Source organism: Eurosta solidaginis, chromosome 3 (genome assembly GCF_040869045.1).
Source record: "Eurosta solidaginis isolate ZX-2024a chromosome 3, ASM4086904v1, whole genome shotgun sequence".
In the NCBI taxonomy this organism is placed as follows: Eukaryota; Metazoa; Arthropoda; class Insecta; order Diptera; family Tephritidae; genus Eurosta; species Eurosta solidaginis.
Window position 1 is genome coordinate 278,696,560 of NC_090321.1, and position 22,854 is coordinate 278,719,413.

The following is a 22,854-nucleotide window of genomic DNA, read 5'->3' on the forward strand; positions in this document are numbered from 1 at the left end:
AATGAAATAAAATGAAATATAAGTTAGGAGCTAAGCATGAAAATGAAGATAATCTCGTTATATGTAAACTAGGTCTTACAAACTTCAAAAACGTTTTCGAAAAATTCGAACAAATATTATAGAGCAAGAACCCATGGCTGCCAGACCTTCGTCATTTTATAAAAGTTAAAATTTCGTCACTGCGTACTTCCAACAGGATCATATATGGTCTTCATCACGATATAAGAAGTCACTAGCCCTATTGCCAGACACTTTCCATAGTGGCTTTGATTAGCCAGATACTTTTAACAGTCTAAGCTTCAAAGAACATCGAAGAAATTCGAATACAAAATCTTTAAAAAAAACTTTTGAAATTTTGTTTGGCGTAAAAAACTTTCAGCTTATGAAAAATTATTAAGCTTTATGAAAAAGTAGAGTTTTGCATTATAAAAAGTGTCTGGCTGGACAAAGCCACTATGGAAAGTGTCTGGTAATGAGGCTAGGGGCTTCTTATATCGTGACGAAGACCATATATGAAAATCAGTCTTTATAAAATGCCGAAAGAAAGGTGTGGTTTTCTGCAAAATGTTTTTACAATAACTGTGAAACCACTATGACTCCAGTTTTATAAAGACCAACGATCCTGCTTCAGTTGGAAGCATGCACTGGCGAAATTTCAACTGTTATAAAATGACGCAGGTCTGGCAGTCACGGGCTCTTAGACTATTACGAAAATTTTAAATTTTTTGAAGTTTTAGTAAAACACAGTTATTGGCCTCTCAAATTATGCATTGATTTTGATAACAATTTTTTTTTTTCGAAAAGTATTTTCTCCAGAGAAACTAATTTTTTTATATGGAAGAAAATCTGAAATACCCATTGGAAAAAATATTGAAAAATCATAGCGATTTTCGAGGGATCAATAACTTGTAACGTTATTAGACTAAAATTAATTGGGTTACAAAAATGCATAATCAAAAAAATTGATAATGCTTCGTAAAATGTTGAACTTTCTCGAATTCCATTTGCATAGTTTAAATTACAGAATCCCAAGTGGTCCTTTCTTAAAATATCGGAAACCAACGATAGGAATATAATTGACAAAATTTGGCGAGAAATGCCACTGCTCTTTTTCTATTCACTACTGTATATGAAATATATATGATTTTCTATTTACGTACCAGTTAATTTTGCAAGCTTTTGTTCGTTTCAAATCCTTGTGTATGAGGGCAGACAAAGGATCTGATTAGCGAATGGTTGATGTACAGCAAAAAATTAATAGAAACCATTTATTGATATTATTTTATTTTCACATCGATTTGTAGTAATATTTGCTTTAAGTTTAAGGAACAAATTTTTTAAATTTTCACCAAATTTCGATTGAACAGATTTGTAATTTCATTTTAATCACGAGAATTTCATGTATGAGATCTTGCCTCGATTAGACAATAAATTTTTCAATGATTTGTTATTGATTTTAAATCGTCGTTTTAAAATTTTCTAACACTATAATTTATGTGTTTTTCTATGCGCATTCATATGTGTGCGCAATTTTATGTTGCATAAAAATTTAATTTTCTCTTGATACTTTTATTTTTTATTTTCAACAATTTACAAACCTTTTGTGCTGCAAATTGGACACATTTTTTTATTTATTTACGTCTGTTTGTTTATTTGTATGAATACAATTTGTTTTCACACGCAAATATCTCATAGACCCGGTGTTGCATGTTGCAATGTAATTTGCATGCCACAAATATTTTTTAGCACTTGTTACGGTACACGCAGTGACGTACGCTAATTGAAAATTTTTCTTGACTAATTTTCATGAACAATTACAAGCATGTTTTACAGTTTTAAATATTGCATTTTATTGCTTAACGTTCATTTTGTTTTGTTTTATTTAAATTTTTTTATTACCCTTTTTTTTAGTTTTTCATTTAATTGCAATATCTGCGGCAAGTGCGTACATTTCGTGGAGTGTCGGTGTGTGAGGCAAAGTAAAAATTAAATCGCTCGTCAACATGCAACACAATGACGCCAAAATGTCATGGTTATAAGGAAAGTTTCAATACGTATTTCTATTTTTTATTTTAATGCGCACAGTTTGCACTTAATTAAATTTAATTATCGTTGGGCAATGGTTATGGCAACAATTAAGGGTGGGAAAGGGTGAGACGAGGGTTTTTTTCTAATTCGCTTTAGTTTTTATATATTTTGTCTATAAGTGGTGGGTAATAATGCTAATTTAAAGCGCTGATATAAAGTCAGCGCTGTGCTGTTAGTGCAGTGAGTTAACGGTAACAGTGTAATAAATTGAAGACTTGTGTCATTATGTCTGTGGACAGTTCTCTACCTAGTTCTGTTCAGACCATAACTAGTTTTAAAAAAATTCTTAACTCAGAAATGTGTTTCCCTGGCCAAATTTAATTGAAAAGTTTCTAGTAAAATTCGATTTTTTTATTTATTTTTTTTCAAAACTGACTTCACAAAAAAGGCGATTGAGGATGTGTTCCTCATCAATTAAGTAAGGACAATTTTTTCTTCTGCTGTGCCTTCGGATTTATACCTTTAATTCATTTATTCGAAGTAGATAAGGTTAAGTTGAGTTGGGTGATGGCTTTCCAGCAGAAAGAAAACTCACTTGGACACTTTTTTGGTCGGTGCATTAAGTTAGCACTTTCTCTAACGGTGATACCAGCTTACAATTTTTAGCGAATCGCTGAGTGGCAATTGCTGTATGTATAATCCCGGAGAGTCGAATATGACACGACCGAGATATATTCGCTACCCCAATGAAGTCACTGGATGATACCACCTCTTATACCTCCGTTTGTCTAACAAAGCTGGGGCTCTCTACGATATTAAGGCGCATTGTTTGAACTTCTCTTTTGACATTCCTTTTAGTAGCTCCGCCGATCGCTTACAGTGAAGAAATGACAAGAAACACTTTGCTATCTGGCAAGAGGTGGCGTCAGCACAGCATAGCAGTTATCAGGGATGTCCTAATAACATGGCACGCAGATAGTTTTTATAAAGTTATACAGTTCGATGCCACTGCAGGTAAGGTCTAGCAATCTATGACAGACCACGAAATCACTATGGCAGAGTTATACGCATATTAGTTTGGTGGAGAGCATAAAAAGCATAGAGATACAGTCGTTCAATGCCCATTATTTACACGCAACTGCTCACGATGTCAGCCGGATACAGATTCAACATTGCACTGATTACTATTGTTGGTATTGTACGAAGACCCTTGATTATTCTAAGCAACGCTAATCGCTTCGACTCTTTAGACCACGGCGGAAGTGTTCAATGCTGACCACCAAATCAGAACTCCATAGAAAACACCACTTCATCATACAGTCAATATACCACCACTGGTGCGAGCCCGTGTTTGCCAATTGCCAACAGCAGTACAAGGTCTTCGAATCCTTCCTAGCTATGTCCTTCCTATAAAACTGCTATCACAGCTTCCTCTCAAGAATAAAATTTGTTACCCCAAAACTTCATATAAAACTTCCAAGGGAGCTTGCTTTTGAGAATAATTACAAGTTTCTTAGCTCCGCCATACTGCACCAGAGGTACGTGAACAATCGAGGGTGATAATAATTAATCGTAATGGAACTAGCTCAATTTTGCTTTGGTTATCCGCCAATTCGCATGATTCAGACCATAAGTACCCCTGCAAAATGACTCTCAGTATATTCAAAACAGACCATCTAGGTACTCAAGCTGGACGTTCACTACTATTACCCAAACAAAAGAAGAAAGAATACCTCCCGGCGGCGTATTCCTTCTTAAATTTCTCTGAGCTGTCCCTTTCTAACTACGCCGTGCCCATTTTGTAACTTATCAATCTGGTGATGATTTCTACCTAATATGATATTACCCATAGTTTCTACAAATAATTCACAATAGGTTTCGTATTCCTCGATATCTTGTAATTTTCAGGTCTTTTACACCATCATGAAAACGAAATGGTAAATAAAGTTTGTAACGAATCTCAAAATTGTAGGTCATTAAAGGAGAAGAGACAGACCAACCAAAATTATACCGAAATTATCAGGATAACGATCTGAGTTGATTTAGCCATGCCCGTTTATATTTTGATCCAGGTATATTTTGGCGTCCGATTAGACATTTGTCGGAACCGACCGGATCGGACCAGTATGTCATATATATCCCATACAACAGATTTTTCAGAAAGGTGTTTTTGTCATATCTTTATCAATTTATCAGATAGAAGCTTCCAATTTCTCCAGATGCTTTCGTATATGGAGCATATTGTTGTCTATATAAATCGTATAGATCGTTCATATAGTTATATCCCATATAACCGATTGTTCAGATAAGAGATTCATGGTCGAAGCTATCTCATGAAGACAAGAAACGTGAGTTTTTGTGTGAGTATAGTCAATCTATTATTTATTCGATATTTATCAAAAATATCGGCTATGCACAACAGTTCGCTATGTATTACATATCTCATACACCCGAATATTTGGATATAACGAATAGGATACGATTATGGCTCAGCTCCATTCACAAAGGTATGAAGTCTTTCCTTATTTTGAAAGCAGAAAAAATAGTGAAAATCTCCTTATCAGAACTATCGGTTGTATGCCGATATATGTCACATTCTGCTGTCTCCGACCTGGCGGCCACCGTGGTGTGATGGTAGCGTGCTCTGCGTACCACACCGAAGATCCTGGGGACACGCCCCGGGCAAAGCAACATCAAAATTTCAGAAACAAATTTCTTCAATTAGAAGAAAGTTTTCTAAGCGGAGTCACCCCTCGGCAGTGATTTGGCAAGCACTCCGGGTGTATTTCTGCTATGAAATGTTTCTCAATGAAAAGACATCTGCATTGCAGATGCCATTCCGAGTCGGCATAAAACATGCCAATTTGTTGGAAAAACAAAAAGGAGCACTACGCAAATTGGAAGAGATGCTCGGCCTAAAGTCACTTCGGAGGCTATCGCGCCTTACATTTATTTGCATAAAGGAAATAAAAAACAAGTAAGGAAGGCTAAGTTCGGGTGTAACCGAACATTACATGCTCAGCTGCTAAATTACAGCATGCAAAACTTTTAAATTACCTTCTTTTAAAAGTGGGCGGTGTCACGCCCATTGTTCAAAATTTTACTAATTTTCTATTTTGCGTCATAAGGTCAACCCACCTACCAAGTTTCATTGCTTTATCCATCTTTGGTAATGAATTATCGAAATTTTCGATATCAAAAAAATGGGCCTGGTTATAGTCCGATTTCGTTCGTTTTAAATAGCGATCTGAGATGAGTGCCCAGGAACCTTCATAGCAAATTTCATTAAGATGCCTCAAAATTTACTTCAGTTATCGTGTTTATGGACAGACGGATGGAGGGAGGGACAGAGGGACGGACGGACATGGCTAACTTAATTTCTTTTCTCGCCCAGATCATTTTGATATATAGAAGTCTATATCTATATCGATTAGTTTATGCTGTTACGTGGTACCGTTATGCGAAAAAATTAATATACTCTGTGAGCTCTGCTCAACTGAGTATAATAATCCATTGGTGATGGATTATATCAATATTCATCGAAAATGATATGTACGAGGTCCGGGGGTTTTGGGAAATGTTATCGATGTTGATAATCCTTTGTCGGATATATATCAGGTACGTTCCGGTAACAAACACCATTAAGGTACTAGTTCCATCATCTCGGAAACTATTTCATTGCATTTTTTAGGCCATCCCACCGCCACCTAGTTCCCTGAGCAGCATGGGATCGCCAGAGCCTCGCCTTTTGAATATGTGCATGATACATTCATATTTGCAATTGGATTCGCCTCGTGTAGGTGAGGTTGACAATTGGGTTGCGGAAGCTGTAAATCGCGCTTATCAACCCATAGAATCCTTTGTTATGTATGGTTCTTCGGTACTGCCTTTTACTGTTTATAATATATATTTTTACTAGACTGCGATCATTGTAAGCACTCTGTTACGCAGCACTATTTCCGATTTAACATTTTCAGTTCATTGAATATACAATTCTTTTGTGTTCAACTTTATTTTCTTTGCCTAACGCAACCCGAGTACTCAAACTTTTGCTTTCGTCGCATCGCTTATGGTGCAAATTTTACCACTTTTAAACCATTGGTAAAGTTGCCATGCTTTTTAATGCGGCATGAGATAAGTAACACGCATGCAACATTTGGCGCACAACTCCGATTTGTTTTTGTAGTTTCATTGTAGTAAGGAAGCTATACCTAGGGGTGTATGTTAATTTAATTTGCATATGTACGTACATATATGCATGTAAAATTGCCTAGCTCAAAACTAGAAAGTGATTTGTTTTTCTTCCCTTGTTTGCTAACATGAAATGCAATGTAAATTTGTTGTTGTATGTAAACATACATACATATATACTTATGTGTGCAGGCATGCTTAACCAACGAACCGATATCATTTCGTTACGATAATTAACGTTAATAAACGAAACAAAGTCATTTCGTTTCGTTTATTAACGTTAAAAACGTCAAATTAACGAAATGATTTCGTTTCGTTTTCTGCCATATCAAAACGGAATCAAATCGTTTATGTTCATTATTAATTTCAAACTATGCTGGCAAAGCTGATTGATGGCGGAGGCATTAAAGGTGAAAGCAATAGCCAAGCTGATTGCAACTTTTCTCATGAATTTTGACAGTACGAACATTTCTCAGAGTGTTTTTGACATTCCCACCAACGAATTACACAAACAAATTATATGGAGTTTGTGTGTGTATGTGCGCTCGTTGTTACCACCTTACGGCTTCACCATGGCTATAGCATTGCCAGCACAATTCAAACATAAAGTATCACGTTTTTGTTAACGTTTTTAACGTTAACGAAAGCTTTTCGTTTCGGTTAAAAACGAGATACAATTTATCTTGATAATTTCTTTATCGATAATATTTCGAAGTGTTTCAACGGAAACGGTGGAAATTTTTTGATAAACGATTAGCTTAACGTTAAGGTGCATCCCTGTATGTGTGATTGAAATAACTTGGTTATAAAGTTTATATTATGAAGTTACACGTTAGCTTAAATAATAGGTTGCATTTTATTAATTAAATGAGAGGTTGTTTGTTTGAAGGGGAAATCTACTTCTGTGTTTTACAATTTTCAATACAATCGTATACATACACATTAGGCCGGGTCGATTTGTGGGGAGGCAAAAAAATCGCCCACTGCTCGGTGAAAATCATATTCTAGGGATCAAAATAACAAACTTTGCCAAAGGAACCATACCTCTAAAACGAATTCTGATGTCCCCCCTTTGGGTCCTAAAGGCAAATTTTGAAAAATCCCACTTTGAAATGCCTATGTTTTTTCTTTTTGGAGTTTATTTTTCTCTTTAGAAATTTATTTAGTCAGAACATATGTAAATGAAAAAATGAATTTGACTTAGTAATAGAAAAGAAATTAAAAAAAATTATTAGAAATTAGCGTTTTTACAACCCCCTTTTAAAACCAAGGCATCACTGTAATGCATTTGCATGTCGTAAACATAGTTGTGTGGGTTTTTTATTCAACCGTTTTAAAAAATGAAGGTATCACTGTGACACAATTGCAGATCGTAAAATTGCTTGTGTTGTTTTTTTAAGCCACCACAAGACACAGCAGGTAGAATTGAAATTGCCCCTACCCAAAAGTTCGACCCAAAGGGGGGGACATCAGAATTCGTTTTAGAGGTATGGTTCCTTCGGCAAAGTTTCTTATTTTGATCCCTAGAATACGATTTTCACAGAGCAATGAGCGATTTTTAAATCGACCCGCCCTAATACACATGTATCTACTTTGACTTTGTTTAGCTCATAGAAAGTGCTCTAAGCGTCTTTCAGTCTTTGGGCTCACATGCCGACATATTCTACTGAATGGCACTATAGTATATTTTTTGACAAGGCTGTATACGGGAGCACGCAAGGCTAAGCTCTTCCTTCATTTGCAGAGATAGTGCAGAAAATAAATTAGATTCGTCTCTAAATAGTGACTTAAACCGTATAGGTCCAGAATTCTTAACCATTTAATTCGAGAAATGGCTCATGAAAGCGCATCTGATAAATACTTCCGTCGGCTTTCGCACATTCGCTCCGAAAGCGGTCTGCGATCTAACGATGTAACCGAGCAGTGGTAGCTTACTTCTTATTCAGTTCGCCCCGGACCTTTGGGTTAAAGAAACCCCCGAACGTTTGTGAATAAAATGTGGGGAACATCTAAAGAACCGTAACTTCTCTAACGGTGCTGGCCAGTTATGGTCAACCATGAAGTCCTTCTCAAATCCCCCAATGCGCCATGACAAATTATCTACTGCTTTTGGCGATAATGTGCTGTCGGATGCGAAGATATGCGTGAGAGCTTTTAGCCGGCAATACGTATGCCTCTGTTGACAAATCTAAACGGCAGGGCTACAAAAAAATCTAGACGACAGACCTCAGCCGCCAAAACGGTTGAAGAAGCCATTAAACTTACTAGACTATAAATTGGCAGTGGGCGGGACAGCCATGCCGATGATAAGAAACCTTGGCAATGAGAGATATAGTTACATGCCACATATCTTTAACCTACCTCTGATCACTTCTGTCATCCCTGAAAAAATGGAAAATGAAGAGGGTGGCACACTAACTAAATTCCGAAAAACCAGCTAATGAAGGAGACTCATACCGCTCAATATCTCTCATATTGTCAGCAGTTAAGACACTGAAGCTATCCTGCTCCTTTATCTCAGTGCAAACCTTCGACTTGCCAGCCAGTACAGCTTTCGAAAATCACGCCAACAATACAATATATTTGCGGATTGAACCGACAGTCTTATCTTATCACGACAGACTTTGACACAGCCAATCACCGCATGTTACTGCAAGACTTATATATTTCAACCCTTCCACCTAGTCTTAAAAGGTGGACCGCAAATAATTTGAGTGGTCTGCAGGTATCGGATCAATTCACGAACGTAACATCAAAACCAAGAGGTGCCGCCGGATTGTGTATTGTCCCCACTTTTGTTTAGTTTTTACATATCGGAGTGCCCAAAACCTATTCGAAGATTTTACCATTGCTTCCTACGTGGATGACTGCAAGATTATGGCAACCGGCCCTGACACTTCCATTGATGAGTTATGCTATAAACTTAACAACTATATTTCTAGTCTGTCCAGTTTTTGGTGTCGCGTAACTTGGCGCTCTCACCGAACTAGTCTTCGGCGATATTGTTTAAGACATGGTTTTGGCCAAAGTCGGTGCTAACTTTGAAAATTACATGCATTTCAGCGAGCATGCAGCCACAATTGCAGTCTCTCGCTGCACCCGAGGAGATTAAGACCGAGCTTCTCTTCCAAATTCAGTAGTGCTACTCTTTAATTTTTTCACAAATTTGCGGCTCAGCCTTACATATTTTATGCCGACTCTGAAGGGCTTCTGGAAGACAGATAAATTTTCGCTTATAAGCTTTTCATGGCAGAAATACACTAGGAGTATTTTTTAATAAGATAAAGCTGTTTAAAGCTAAAACCAAGGAACAAAAAACACAAGGAAAGCCAGACGTCGAAAAGCTTCAATCACAGCAGACTGCCAATGATTTCACAACTCTACTCTCAAACCTGCTCTCTGAGAGCACAACTCAGCCTGAAGGAATACAGGAGCAGTGGGAGCATATCTCCAAAGCACTTCGTACTGCCGACGAGGAAAAAATTGGTTACCGGCGGCCAAGAAAAAACAACTGGTACGATGAAGAAAGCCCCGTTGCAACCGAAAGAAAAGACGCTGCCTACAAGCCTACGTTAAAAGCGAGCGCGACAAGAGGAGTGAGCGCGGCACTGTGAACGCTATCGTGAGTTGAAAAGGAAAGTGAGACGCCTTTTCAGGAAGAAAAAAGCAGAAGCAGAAAGGCGTGAGTTCGAGGAGCTTGAGCTGCTAGCCACCAGGAATAACGCCCGAAAATTTTACCAAAAAAAAACGGCTACAGATGGAAGGTTTTAAGACCGGGGCAAACTCCTGTAGGAACGAAAACGGCGACCTTGTAACTGATGTCCACAGAGTGTTTAGATTATGAAGGGAACACTTCTCTGCTCCCCTAAATGGAGGCAGCAATTCACCGCGCAGAGATGAAGAACCCGATTCCGCAATCGATGATGATGGAATATATGTCCCCCCGCCCGATTATGACGAAGTAAGAATAGCAATAACCATATTGAAAAACAACAAGGCCGTGGGCGCTGATGGATTGCCTGCGGAGCTATTCAAGTACGGCGGCGAGGAGTTGGTAAGGCGCATGCAGCAGCTTCTTAGCAAAATATGGTCGGACGAGTGCATGCCCGACGATTGGAATCTAAGTGTTGTTTGCCCAGTCCACAAGAAGGGGGATACTGCAAAATGCACCAACTATCGTGGAATCAGCCTTCTTAATATCGCATATAACGACCTTTCAAGTGTATTGTGCGAAAGATTGAAGCCCAACGTGAACCGGCTGATTGGACCTTATCAGTGCGGCTTAAGACCTGGTAAATCTATCATCGACCAGATTTTCACAATGCGCCAAATCTTGGAAAAACCCCGTGAAAAGAGAATCGACACACATCACCTTTTTGTCGACTTTAAAGCCGCCTTCGACAGCACGAAAAGGACCTGCCTATATGTCGCTATGTCTGAATTTGGTTTCCCCGCAAAACTTATACGGCTGTGCAAAATGACGATGAGCAACACCATCAGCTCAGTCAGAATTGGGAAGGACCTCTCCGAGCCGTTCGAAACTAAACGAGGTTTCAGACAGGGTGACCCCCTATCGTGCGATTTATTTAACTTGATGCTGGAGAAAATTATACTAGCTGCAGAACTTAACCGCACTGGAACGATATTCTATAAAAGCGAGCAATTACTGGCATATGCTGATGACATTGATATCATCGGCGTAAACACCCACGCTGTTAGTTCTGCTTACTCCAAACTGGAAAAAGAAGCGGTAAAGATGGGTTTGGTGGTGAATGAGGACAAAACGAAGTGCCTGCTGTCATCGAGCAAAGAGTCAGCGCATACGCGCCTTGGCAACCACACTACAGTTGGCAGCCATAATTGCGAAATAGTAAAAGACTTCGTTTATTTGGGAACCAGCATCAACACTAGCAACAAGATCAGCACTGAAATCCAGCGAAGAATCACTCTTGCCAATAAATACTACTTATCGTACCCGCCCTGCTATATGGGGCAGAAGAATGGACCATGACAACAGCAGATGAAGCGGCTTTGAGAGTGTTCGAGAGAAAACTCTTCGAAAGATTTATGGACCTCTACGCGTTGGCGATGGCGAGTACCGAAGAAGATTTAATGATGAGCTTTATGAGCTATACGCAGACATCAACATAGTCCAGCGAATTAAAACGCAGCGGCTACGCTGGCTAGGTCATGTTATGCGAATGAAAGACGATGCTCCGGCCAAGAAAGTGCTTCTATCAGAACCCGCCTATGGAAGCAGAGGTAGAGGGCGGCCTCCTTTCCGTTAGAAGGACTAGGTGGAAAACGATTTAAACTCCCTTGGTGTGACCAATTGGCGCCGGTTGGCGGAGCGAAGGAGCGACTGAATATTACAACATGGTTTGCCTTTGCAATTATTTTTGTAAGGCTTGTTATTGTTGCGGTTATATTTTCACCTTTGTTGTTATTGTAAATATACTTTGTAATTAATTTAATTTATATGAAACACAATTTTTATGCGAAAACATCACGAACATACAAAAATATTGAAAGTTGATCATGCAAGTGCGCCCGAGCTGTGTCACAACAGTTGCAACCAATGTAACAACAGAAAAACGACAACAACAAAAAAGATAGTTGTGGTTTTAAAAATTTAAATTTTTGAAATTCTCAATTTTTATTGCCATGTAATTTGCTTTTTTTCTTTAATAACAACAAATTGCCATGTAACACTTAAATATCCTGTGCATTCCTTTTTCTGTTATGTTTCCTATTATTCATTTTCACCCTTACGCTTCTCTCATAAGCATTGTGCTTTGATTTCCTTTTTTTTTATAGGAACGCCGTCAAACAAATTGCACATGCATACATACATATAAACATACACCCATATAATTAATCCTTTATGCGCTCGTTCGGTCCATTTGGTTGGTCGTTTGATCGCTTTGTCAGTCCGTCTATGGTTCTGTCGCTTTGTCTGTGTGTATGTTGGCATTTGTACATGTATTTGTGTGTGCTTTTGCTGCAACATGCGGCAAACGTTTGCAACACTGTCTCGTCCGTTCGTACTCTTAAATCCTTTCATGTTGCCACAACCACCAAAAAAATGTTTAAGTTTTGCAAAAAAAGGGATGGCTGCCAGCCTGGCTGGTTCATCGTCAAAAATGTTTGCTGTAGTCTATTGCTACTGCTTTAGTATATACCCTGCAGTCAAATAAACTGGCTGGAAACTATCTCAGCATGTGTGTAAATCCGTAATCTTACTAGACGCAATCTTTCATATAAATATATACATACATACATAATTATTAGTGCATAATTGGAATTTGCAAATAGACACAGTCCACCAGGGTTCAAGGGGTTGTGTAGCGCAATATATAGCTTCTCCAACCCAATTGTCAACCTCACCTTCGAGCGGCGAATCCCGTTTCACTAACAGACGAGGCTCTGGCGACCCCAAGCTCCTCATGGAACTTGGGGGTGGGGAGGGAGGGATGGCCTGAAGGTTTAATGTGGCCATATAAATCGTTCCCGAGATGGTCGGGCCAGCACCTTAATGGTGCTGTGTTACCGGAGCGTATCGGATCTGTATCCGACAAAGGACCATCACATCGATAACACTCCCCAAAGCCTTCGGGGAGTAACTAATCGCTACAACAACAACAACAACAACAACCAGGGTTCTCTACTTTGTGCAATAACAACAGGCACCTCTTCTATTTCCCTCTCATCGCTAGAATTCGAATTCTAAAAATTCCATTACTACAGCACATAGGCGGCGGTTTTTAGTGCTATCGAAAGCTTCGTATCTACTCTCATCTATCATAAGTATTCTAAAACCCAGGATGTATGGAGATAATTTGGTCCATGGTGGACCTACAAAGACCTAAACAGTACTTATAGAAACATATCAGTTCATTAATTGGGGACTTCAGTCTCTAAGAACTTGGCGGAGCATTCATATTACTGCATGAGTTTTACCAATTGATCACCAACCTCACTTGCTGAGGTTTTGTCAGTTCTGTCTTTTGTGCACTTCATCACACTAAAGAGGAAGAAAAAAAATAAATAAAATAAATGTAAGGCGCGATAACCTCCGAAGAGATCTAAGGCCGAGCTTCTCTTCCAATTTGCGTCGTGCTCCTCTTGATTTTTCCCTACAAATTGGCCGGACGGGACCTACATGTTTTATGCCGACTCCGAACGGCATCTGCAAGGCAGATGAGTTTTCACTGAGAGCTTTTCATGGCAGAAATACAATCGGAGCGCTTGCCAGACACTGCCGAGGGGCGACCCCGCTTAGAAAAATTTTCTTCTAATTGAAAAATTTTATTTCTAAAATTTTGATGTTGCTTTGCCCGGGAGTTGAACCCAGGGCATACGGTGTGATAGGCGGAGCACGCTACCATCACACCACGGTGGCCGCCAAAGAGGAAGAGCATATCAAATATTAGGCCCATATTCACAACTTCTGTTTTCTAAATCCACTGTGGTTACAAGGTAATAACTTTTGTGAAAATATCTTTCAGAGATTATTCGATTATCACGCTTTTCTCAATCCCAGTCGACCTGTCCAGAGTCGAGATCCTACTTATTTTTATCTTTGATACATAACGATTATTTAATTAGCTATAGCTTACGTTAAATCGAATGTTACGTTAAGTCGGACCTTCATGTTGTCGAAGTGAGCTTCCTCTGCTAGAGTGGCTAGTAATTGGCCTAACCTAACCTAATCCGTGCAAGAACTTTCGGCAAAGACTTTAATGAGAAGGTCTCTTCACTCAGCGCTGAATGCAAGACATTGTATAAATCTTAGGTGCACACGGCCGCCGTGGTGTCGTGGTAGCGTGCTCCGTCTCCCACACGCCCCGGGCAAAGCAGCATCAACATTTTAGAAACAAGTTTTTCCAATTACAAGAAATTTTTTCTAAGCGGATTTGCCCCACGGCAATGATTTTGCAAGCGCTCCGAGTGTATTTCTGCCATGAATAGTTTTTCAGTAAAAATTTATCTGCCTTGAAATGCCATTCGGAGTCGGCATAAAACATGCCAATTTGTTGGAAAAATAAAAAGGAGCACTACGCAAATTGGAAGAGAAGCTCGGCCTAAAATTTCGTCCGAGGTTATGGCGCCTTAGCTAGGATGGTTATTGGACAAAGGGAAACCTTTCCTAAATTTTTCTCATACCCTCAAGAGTTCATTAGCCCCAATAAGGCAATTAATTAGAACAAATTTATACTGTTTCAAACAGATAAATCTAGTTATAAAGTAGTCCTTATTCCTGTCTTGTTGGGTTTTAAGCTGCAGGGTATCAATACAGCGTGCCTTAGCATATGTGTATGTGTCTTTGTGTGTGTGTACATTGCGTTTATTTGTCTGCTTGCGGCATGTAGCATGTTTATGCGGCTGCATGTGCGACATGACGAACTTAAGTTGATCCTTGTTAATTTTCGGTGATTATTTTGATTTACACAATTTACATTTTCTATATTTAAAATTTGTTAGTTTGTATATATTTATGTTTTTTTTTTTTTTTTTGATAAGTATGTATTGTGTTTTTAGTATTCTGATTATTTTAATTTCTTTTATTATAACTTCACTTTTAAAATTTCACTGCTACAATTTAGACTCGCTCACGCTTACCTTTTACAACAACAAAGCTACTTTTCATTTTACTTACACTTTACAAGAAAAATTTTATTTGTTGTTTTTTATTTTAAAATATTTTTTCAACATTTTATGCTGTAACATGATAACACATATTTACTTTAAAAAAAAATGAACAGTAAATTCTTTTGAATCTCGCGTTTGTTGCAACATTAGTCGCCATGCGGCGGTGGCATCAAATTGCTGCAAGCGTTTTCTTTTTATAAGATAATTACTTTAATTGTATGTATGTATTTAGCAGAACACTGACTTCGGTTTGCATATGTACATACATATGTGCGTATGTTTGTCTGGGTTAAGTATTGGTCACGCGACAAGCGCATCAAATAACGTCGCACACAACAACTTGCAACGCGTGGATCAGCAAGTGACGCGACATATAATTACGCACCCAAAGTAGCGAACGAATGATATACAACTTATAATATAGATATACACATACATATAACGGTCAAAAGGGCTTCAAGTCTGGTCAAAAGGACACGCAACACGTTTATTTCCCGATGTCAGCGAACTTTTCAAAAGAAATACGCATCTGTGAATGATTGTTTGTTAATTCGCTCATTTGGCTTGTTGCAACAACTGTCGTTTGTTAATTAGTGTATGATTACAACAGCAATACAAGCTTTTATTGGATTTCCTCTATTACTTGTCGCGCGCGCTTTAACTTTTACACTCACGCACTTGCAACACGAAAAAGCGATTGCGATGCAGCAACCTTCAATACATTTTTGTAATTCGTGTGAACGATTTGCTGATTTTAAAAACTCTTGTACTACGTACCCCACACTCCACACCTACTTACACAAATTAAATGTACACTTTTAATTAATTAATCTTGTTCGACAACGCGCGCGTCTGTGCGAACGTTAAGCGCATCAGCTTAAATAATTTTGCTGTCTGGTCGCGCCAAAATTTTATACAAACAGCTTTTTTGTTTTTGTTTTTTTTTTTTTTTTTTTTACGCGTTTACGACTATAATCGCGCTCTAAACTAATTCGAAATTTATGCTTTTCCAAAACGCCGATTTGCACTCACAAACAATCCTCTTGTTTTTGTTATTTACTATGATCAACAACAATAGCACAGCACTAGATATCATTTATTTATAACTATTGTTGTTATTGTTTTAAGTAATTCAATTAAATTATTGTACAACAATTTATATTAAGCATTCACACATTTGTTGTTTGCTTCACATTACTCTACTATTGTATTTCTATTTTTATTTCCTTTTCCTTTAATTCGTTACGGTCAGATTTAACGTTACTCCGCAACCGACATCCATACAAGCGCTCTGTTTGTAAACAACTGGTTCGTAGTCATCGTCGTTGGTGCATGGATGGCATCGTCATCAGCCTTCAGTCAACAAATTTACATGCCGAACCACCACCGGTTTGGTGTTGCTGCTGCTGTTGACGTTATTAGTGGTGAATTTCTTGTTTTATGCGCATGTGTGCGTATTTATTTGAATTTGTTTAAGTATTTGTGTTGTTTGTTTGTTGCTACAACTCTTGAAATGGTAACCAACGCATTTATTTACATTTGTTTTGCTGACTTTGATGTTTGACTTTACCTAATGCATGCGTTGTATTCGTAATTTTAATTTAGTGTTGTTGCAAGAAGTTGGGAGCTGACTTGTTGCAAGCAAATGTGTATCTAAAAATTGAATATAAAGGATATTTTATTAAGAGCTATGCATGTATGTAAGTATATGAAGCATTCTATTCCATAGAAATCCTTTCCTATCTTAAAATTAAAACTATAAGTTTTCCTTGGTTATATGAATAATTTTCTTAAAAATAGAGAAAATTTAATAGAAAAAATTAATAAATTAAGTTATATAACTCTGACGACCGTGGTTCTCTAGTCGAGGTGCTCAACTTTACCATATTCACTGAACTACATAGGTCGTACATGTATTGTAAGAAATATTTACCGAAGTATTCTTATACAAAAGTTAAAAATTTTTACTCTTGAATTGAAATTTGCCTCAATTAAAAAAATTGCTTTTTTTGGGAAATGTTTTCTCATTATATTCAGCTGAGCAGAGCTCACAGAGTATATTAATTTTGTTCGCATAACGGTACCCCGTAATGGCATAAACTAATCGATATAGATATAGACTTCTATATATCAAAATGATCTGGGCGAAAAAAGAAATTCATTTAGCCATGTATAACCACGTCCACTTTTTCGATATCGAAAATTTCGAAAAACCGAAAAAGTGCGATAATTCATTACCAAAGACGGATAAAGCTTGGTAGGTTGGTTGACCTTATGACGCAGAATACAAAATGTGTAAAATTGTGGACAATGGGCGTGGCACCTATGTATATATGTACATATTTATGCGTACGTATCCAAACGCGCTGAGTTCTGGCTTCTCTGGGTTAGACAAAGAAGCAAAACAAATGGGTATTGCGATAAATTAAGGCAAGGCGAAGTACTTTCTGTCATCCAAGAAAGATCCAGAGCATTCGCGCCTTGGCAGCCACGTTACTGTTGATAAACATAAATTCGAGACTGTGAGGGTTTCGTTGTCTTGGGAACCAGCATTAAGACCAAGAACAATGTCAGCCTAGAAATCAAATGGAGTAAAACTCTTAACAACAAGTGCTACTTTGGATTAAGTAGGAATTGAAAAGTAAAGTCCTCCCTCGATGAACAAAAGTCACGCTCGTCAAGTCGTTTATTATACCTTTCCTGAGGTATGGCGAGAAAGGGTTAGTTAGAAGCATATATTAGTTCCGATTTGTTTTGTTGATTTTCCAACAGGGTGGATAGTTGATGTATATTTCCATTTTCCGCCATTCCTTGTCAAATTTGATAATGGTGCAACGTCGAAATCACTTTGTCTCCAAATAAAATTGCCAAGGGATGATGGAAAATCATTCCAATATACATCATATATAAGTTCGTATTTTGTATCGGCGAATGAGCAAATGCCTCCGATTTTTAACTGCTCCAATTAAAAATCAGTGTGCTTAATAATGCATATCACATTCTGTATAGTATAATCTTTACGATGCAATCACTAGGAAATATCCGAACCTCATTCGCAACACTCTTTGCTTACTTTAAAGTAGCTTTCGACAACGCGAAAGAGGTTCATTACTCATACTTAACATAAACTTAACTTGACTTGGCAACTTAGTCCTGATTAAGTATACTTCACTTAGCGCATACGACCTGCATTGTATTTGATTTTACCCAAAATTAAAAGAAAAATGAAAGTAAACGAATTCGCTGTTTAATAAACGTTCAAAGATATATCAAAATAAAGCATAAATGGCTTCCAAAAGTACCGAAGATAGTTAGAACTTCCGCAGAAAATTAAAAATTAACAGATTTTTAAGTAATCAGTTACATGCAAAGCTCACTTCTAGGTGACCGTTGTCAAGTCTATGTTAAGCATGAATAGAAGGCTCCCTGTATGCTGCTATGTCTGAATTTTCAAATAAGCATTCCGTTCGTGTTGCTGCAACATGCTGATAAACATAGAATTCACCACACTTTTAATAACATTTTCACGTTATGCTTTTATTGTCTTTGCTCCTACAAAGGCACTTACGCACACGAGCGCACGTGCAGCATAACGCAAAGAATCAGCATAACAAAAAAAAATCGAAAAAAAAAAACAAAAAACAGAGCACAAGTAGTAAGAACTTTTCACCAGCATCAATGAAAGGCGCAATACAAACGTGCAGCGTGCAGCATGCAACCACAGCACATCAGTGACCGTTGCTGCATCATAGCCAACAGCGTTATACCACACATGCTACTTTTCGATGACTGCGCAGACCGAAAAGAAGGGTTAGGACGCAAACGTGGTCAAACTAAACACAACAACAAGAGCGAGTACGCGTTACAAAACTGCAAACTAGTCTGAAATTATACTAGTTAACAACTAGAACTAAAAAAGGGTTGTAACGTGCTGTGGTTGTACTTCTGTGTAACAGATACAATGGCGTGACTATGCTCAATTGCAACGCTTGGAACGCTGACCCTCCTGCGTAGACCGAAATATAGTTTAGAGAAGGAAGAGAGCAAGCTCCGAGTTTGCGGTAAAACAGAACACCTCAAACTTTTGATATTGGTGCAGCTATCAACTTAACCCATCATACCACCCCGCCGATTGAAGAATGGCGGCGGTTTATTTGCACGACCAATGTTAGTCACTCAGAATCTCATAGCATAGATAAGGAGGAGGAAAGAATCGCAAACCAGAGCTCGGAGAGAAAAAATGGCTGCGAACAAAGAAGGGTATGAAGCATAGTTAGGGAATCATTGCTAAGTGCCGGGTAGCACTAAGAATTGTCTATACCTTTGAAGCGAGATCGACTCAGACGAACGGAAGAGTATTTGCTGGGTTGGGACCGTAAAGCTGTACAGCTATGACGAATACAATTCGCTGGACACAAGCTTTGCAACAAGACCTCCTTCAGTTTACGTAAACTCTTATATTTATTGGGCGGTTTTGAAAGGCAGGGTATAACATACTGTAACAAATTTACTGAAATTCCGCTTATTCTAAGTCTTCTGCTAACGTTCGAATCGCTAAACTGTTGAATAAATAACTCCAATATTAAATAATGCAAAAATGGTCTTTATTAAAGTACTTCACAATAACACTTATACTTCGCAACTAATAGCTTGCTTAAACCAAACTGATTGTCGTGCCTCTACTGTTGCCGCTTTTATACTCTTCGATTGCCTCGTTCCATACTTCTAGGCATTTCCAGAAATAACTTAGTTACTGCTATATAATTGTAACTACAGATGCACGTGTATAGCTTCTCATATGCGCGTGTATATGTGAGTGACACTTCCACAGATAATTGCCTACTTATGGAAGCATCTCAGATAAGATATGTGCATGTGTTTGTGCGTCTCTTCTCCGCTGCGTGTACGTACATATGTGTAGACATAATGATTGATTCGTTTATGTAGATACAAGTGACTGCCTGCTTTATTGTTGTTGTGGCTTCATTTACTTAGCATCAGACTAGTGATGTGAGTATCACTTAGTGTCACAAATATTCGTCACAATACTTTACTTTATTGAAAACAATAAAGATCGGTACTATTGAGCATCCACATCGAAAGCACTACGCTACCGACACCAAAAACACTGCCTATGTCGTTTGAATATGACCTACATTTCGGCGAACATGCACCGCAATTGCACCTTAAGCTCAGAAAGTAAACAAAATCCTTAACTCTTTCGCTGGCAGCACTTGAGGCAAAGACATAGAAACGCTCATAGTTACGCTCATAGCTAAAGCAATTGGCTTTAAGTGACCGGTGAACCCTTAACTCGCAGAAGAGGAAAGCAGATTTACAAGGGAGACATTTGCGACTCGGGAATAGCTTTGATCTGAATACTATAACAGGTTCAACCCAGGCTTGTCCAGCTTCAACCCCGAAATACCCAATGTATGAAGAAGAAGACTCTAACCTTATCAGCTGGACGCTTAAGCGCCAATTAGAAATTAGTTTTAGTCTGGTATGTTACTAGTAGAAATCGAGGTAACTCGAAACTACTCGATTCGACTGCTTGGTGAAAGCATACCAATGAGTATTTCAAGTTTTTCAGCTCGTACTACACAGCCGGTTAACTGGCTGTTTTGGTTTGTTAGCTGGTTAGTTTAACGTTCACTTGGTTAGTTGGCTGATTGGTTGCGGCCCCCATAGACAGTTAAAGCACACAGCTGTTTTGTGAGCCAATTGATGCGGCCTGTGGTAAACGTTGAACGATTGAACTAAGTAAGTATGCTGGATATGTGAAACGTTTGTTTTGAGTATAAGCTGCTCGGCAGCTCGTTCGCCGGATGGCTGGTTTTCTCGTAAAGCGCACTATCCATCAGCTGGACCACAAATGTGCATTTACAAAAAAAAAGCCAAAAAGAACAAACAAATAAAGCAAAAATTTTTTAAAAAAAAAGGGAACAGAAACAGGTAGCAATCAATTTCATTGCATTGAGGCATTTGTTGGTATGCATTAGCACTGGTTTGCTTGTGCTGCTTTCCGTCTTCTAGCTATAACCTTTCTGTTTTATATGCTTTTGATTTGCCAATGTCTACAGGGAATTATCCACGCAGTCTTACAAATATACTACACATCCTCATACATAAAGTCACCTTGCCCAATTCCATTCTAGTCCCTCACAATGCTTAGTATATGAGCATTGAAATTTTGGTTGTTATGAGCAAAAATAGCGGAGATGTGGACTTGTGAGAAGGACTCATGCATGCCAAGGCAGAGTTATCTTATTAATATTGGACAGGTTTTTGGCTTTAGTGCTTGTCATACTCCCTTGTGGTATGCAACAGAATTCTCAACGCTCAAAGCGATTGGCGCTCTGTAGGTCATTATGACCTTAGAATTTTTGTGCCTTAAGGGCTTGGCTACTTTTGTTTTATTTTCATATATTTTGTTTTATTTCTTCAATTCAGATTTTCATTGTTATCATTCTGACTCACCGACGTTGTATTAATGCTCAAGCGGTGTTCAGGAAATTGAGTATATATGTACGTACGTATGTACGTATAATATCAAAAGTGAACACAGCTAATAACGACCATTTAAGCATTGTGTATGCTCCTATGTATATTAGGCCAACCCATTTGAAAAAATAAAGACTTTTTGATACTTTAGCTCAATAATTTTCGTTAGAGTTGCAGAGACAGCCCTCTGAATAGGTTTTCGAGTTTGTTCCCTATTCTATATAACTTGGGATTTTCTTAAAAAAACTAACAAGAACACTAAATTTTCCACTCAGAAAAAGACACCTAATTTGAGGAAAACATTTGCTTAAAAAAGCCATGTTCTCGGCGACCTTCCTCACAGCATTGGCAAAGCAAATGTTGACAATATTGGACATCCTCGTCGATGGCGTTACGCTACACACTGTCTGACACACAGATATACTGGGAATGACGTTCGATAATGACCTGCATTTAGGCGAGCATGCGGCCGCGATTGCACCTAAGGTCAGAGCCGTAACACAACCCCAAGTCGCTCACTAGTAGCCCTTGTGGCAAAAGCAAAGTAACGTTATAGCCGCTTATAAAGAAATTGACCAGCCGCTTCTGCGCAATTCGTCTCCGATATTGTCGACGGGCTGATTGGAATAGAACCCACTGGAAAAAAGCTGAAGGCCTGTCAAAATACGGCACGCATGATGTCTTCTCATGCCGCCAGTGCACCATGTACACAGCCCTGCTGGAATACTCCCCATAAAGGAAGGAAACGTAATGCTGCACCAATAGTTTCTTTTTAATACTCAGAACATCTTCTCAGACATCTTTTCAAACTACGAAATAATCGAACAAGTAAGAACTCAGTCTTTGGAGCCAAAAAAGCATGAAGAGGCCCTAAACCCCATTCACAAAGTGTAGCAGAGTTTTCCGCCTACAAATTCCAGGCGAACCCCGTTCTATGTGTCCAATACCCGAAACTCGCTGTAGAAGAAAACAGACTTCCCAGGAAGGCGCGGTACTCTAATGTGTTAAACTCTTACCTATCCGGAATCAACCCGAACTACGCGATGTATGTCCCCTTATGCCAACAAATATCTTTTTAGTTGCAATTTAGAATCAACACCAATGTCTCTTAGATCGAACCCCATTGAAGCTGCAAGCTCCCTATCACTTTCGTTAGAGGATACCGATGACCATTTAAGAGTGATCGTTATGTAAAGAAAAGTGTTTAACATTTTTTTAACTTATATTTGTTTTTATTTTTGGTCAAAGAATTAACCGGTACCATGACAAGCAAAATTAGTTGTCTTGCATTTTACTCATCAGATAACAGACTATCTTAAAACAAAAGCTCTTTGCATATATACTTAGATATAATTACACATTTGCTTTCAAACATATATTTGGTATTGTTTTGTTGTTATTTTAAGAAAATCATATACAACTTCCAAAATATGGGTCAACAACAATTCAACAAATAAGAGGAGTTATAAAGATCCAAAA

General features: G+C 38.3%; 1 protein-coding gene across 9 annotated transcripts in view; it reads right to left on the reverse strand.

The window, feature by feature from the left end:
* Positions 1-22,854, reverse strand: part of Wnt5 (Wnt oncogene analog 5) — a 638,708-nt gene that overhangs the window by 583,979 nt on the left and 31,875 nt on the right. For 4 of the 9 annotated variants that reach the window (XM_067776635.1, XM_067776633.1, XM_067776630.1 and 1 more), the window contains exon 1: positions 14,879-16,495. The exons of 1 other annotated variant lie outside the window; for it this stretch is intronic. The gene's annotated coding sequence lies outside the window, so the exon portion shown is untranslated. Of the gene's footprint in view, positions 1-1,160; positions 3,883-14,878; positions 16,496-22,854 lie in introns of those variants that run through there. 4 more of the 9 variants (XM_067776632.1, XM_067776636.1, XM_067776637.1 and 1 more) reach the window with 4 other exon arrangements.